Consider the following 3,214-nt stretch of genomic DNA (forward strand, 5'->3'; position numbering starts at 1 on the left):
GCCAATTCTACACTCTCACCCTCAGAACCGTCGAAGAGATGCTTGGATTTCCCAGCAGAACAGGGACTACGCTGCAATTTGAGCGGACTGAGATAGCCGCACTCTGGGCAACAATTGGGAGCACGCCCACATTCACTTCATCGAAGACAAAAGCGCTGAACCTGCGAAGCCCAGTGTTGTGTTACTTCCAGAAGGCTGTTTCGAATGCATTCTACGCCAAGGAAATCAAGGGATACATGACGAACGGAGAGCTTGAGATGATTGATCTCACGCTTAAGGGGCTCTCATTCACTGCCATGGATTTCACCGCGATGCAAGGTGACATATCCAACACTTCCGTCTCGCTTTACCTTCTCAACTACCTGATGTCATACAAGAACTGGGTCTCGAGGCTCAGCAGCAACCACACTCCCGGAGTGATGTGCATGGGAGGCGTAGTGACTTGGTTCCTTGAGGCTGCTGGTGTTCCCCTACACTCTGAGTCGAACCCACTACGTTGGATAGACATCAGCAACCTGCGACAGCTACGAACTTTGGATTGGGGTTTGAGGCATGGACGGTTGCTCTACAAGTTTGTGCATCCTGCTGTCGGTCCTTCGAGATTACTCCTCCCTCACGTCGAGTTGACTACGATCTTAGGGGGTGAGCATATCGAGTTCATCCCTCCTGCGGATACCCTATACAATTCTGAAGCTGAGGAGGAGCATGTAGACTTTGCGGAAGCAAAGACTGAGCCAAAGGAGGAAGACACCGAGGAGTACCGCCCAGAGCAGTTCTACTTCGAGGAGTACTCAGACCCAATAATGGGTAAGGGGGTTAGAGCAGCTTATCAACGCCTCAACCAGCTTCAACGATGGGGGAAAGCCAGAGACAAGGTGCTCAGCAGCTTCACCAAGACTATAAAGAGCTTCATGCACAAGTTTAGCTGCTCGACTTCCACAACCGCTATCCCTAGGTCTATCCCCGAGGACACTAGACCAATGTCAGGACATCCTTCCGCGACCCTAGCGCGAACACCTTCTCCGAATCCCTCTCCAGCACGTCAATCTTCATATGTACCTCGGGAGCGTCAGCCCTCACCCGTTCCTTCACGCCACTCGTCACACAAGTCTAGGGAGACGCAAAGAGACGGTTCGCGATGTTCCAGAGCCTCTTCTAGTCGGCGATCAGCGCGTCGTTCTGCAGCTCGAGATGAGCATGAAGTTGAGGTTGAGCAGCAAGTTGAACATCAGGGTCATCATCAGCCTACAGAGGTTGTTGTGTTGGCATTGGACCATGGCGAGTCCAGACTTGATGACATGCAGTGTGACGAGCAGCCGAACATGTATCAGAATACGCAAGCGGTTGAGCAGCAAGTTGACCAACCAGCGGATGTCACACCCGCGGATCCCGAACAAGGCGAAGGACAGAGTTAGTTTCACGCCCCTCCTTGGACTCCTTCTTCTACTACTGAGGTACTCCTACGTTCCTTTGTATATACCATTTCATTCCTGCATTGTTTCTGTTGTGATTCTCAAATCCTTCTGCAAATTTTTCTTACACAGGAGACTGTGTAATTTAAGTTTGGGGGAGGGTTTGAGATGATGTATCTGATGTTGTGTTCTGTGATTCTTATTTCATATTTTTGTATCATATCATGTTTGAGTCTGCATTCATTTATTTGCATAGAAAAACCAAAAAAATTAAAAAATTTGAAAATTTCCACAAAAACAGAGTGTTCATGTAGCTTGCACTTGCATATTAGGATTGAGTCTAGTGTCATTCACATAGGGTTGTTGCATTTAGCATAGGGGTTGAAGATGATTGTAACCTTGGTAGCATGCTGAATTCAATAGGATATGATCAAGGCCCTTGTTATTAGTTCTTTGATGCATGTTGATTGAATTTGAAAATGTAAGATTGAAGCATGTTTTGAATTGATGTCATTCTCTATCTATCTGAACCTAATCCTGACTTGCAATTATCTTGTTATGCATTGAAGTTGAACTCATGGATACCATATACATACTTGGATTGTATTTCACATTTTTACCACCCTTGTCAATCCAAGTAGCTGATTCCCATCTTTGGAACAGTTCCCCACACCCTTAACCAACCGTTCTTTCAGGCCAATTGTATTCTCGAGTGTCAGGCCTTTTTCCGAGTTGAGCTTGTTAGAAAGTGTTAGGTTCTAACCGACAAGAGTAGGATCCTATGTAGTTCTAGTTTGCGTTATCCGGACTAGTAGGACTAGATGAGAACTCGATTTTGGGTATTGGGTATGGATTTGTGTAGAAAAGCGAAGAGTAAAAAGAAAGTTAAGGGTAGAAAGTCTTTAGGAGGGGGATGTGTTTTCAAGGTTTACAAGTCTAGTAAAGGATTTGGGTTGAGCGAAATAATGAGTTATTGGTTCTGGGCATAAAACGAAAAGATTAGACAAAGAAAAAAAACCTTACTGATAGTAAAGATTTCCCAATCCGCTAGAATGATAAGAAGTGAACTCCTCCTAAGACCAAGTCTAAAGAATGAAAGAATGGGTTTGAGATTAAGTTTCTAATGAAGGTCAGAGATAGAACCAACTTCGGTTTGGAATGTTCTTTGGGTAGACAGGACGCTGCTGTTGTATGTATCAGTTGGTTTCAACCTTTAGCCTTCTCTTAAGCTCAACTCCTTTTCGTGAGAGAACCTTGTTCTGAATTGATAAACCACCTGAGAAGGAGACCATCTATGTCTCTGACCTTTTACCCTAGCCAAATGAGTTCAATGACATTTTTTAGCTAGATTCACGGTTCTCTGTTAATGAATGTTAAAGGGAATGATGTTATAGGATTGCATACGTAGATTAAAGAAATAAAGTTCCTTCACCATGCATCATAGAACTAAAAACAAGGACCTTGATTCTAACTACTCTATTCAGCATGTTTTAGGTTCCGAGACCCCATCTTCACACCTCTTCTCCATACTCTATTTTGATTGTTTGCTTGAGGGCAAGCAAAGAGTAAGTTTGGGGGAGTTGATATGTTTATATTTTGTCTCTCCTCAGCATATTTTTATCATGCATTTAGCTAGGATAACTCATTGGTTTGCATCATTTTCTAGTCCTTTCTATACACTTTGCGTGTCTAGGTAGTTCTTGCATCATCCTTTCATACATTGTGCATTTTAAGGTATTTCAGGTATTTAGGAGACGTTGGAAGCCATTCTCGTCCGAGCCACTCTCCCCCGCCACGCACTC

Source organism: Camelina sativa, chromosome 4, assembly GCF_000633955.1.
Source record: "Camelina sativa cultivar DH55 chromosome 4, Cs, whole genome shotgun sequence".
NCBI lineage: Eukaryota > Viridiplantae > Streptophyta > Magnoliopsida > Brassicales > Brassicaceae > Camelina > Camelina sativa.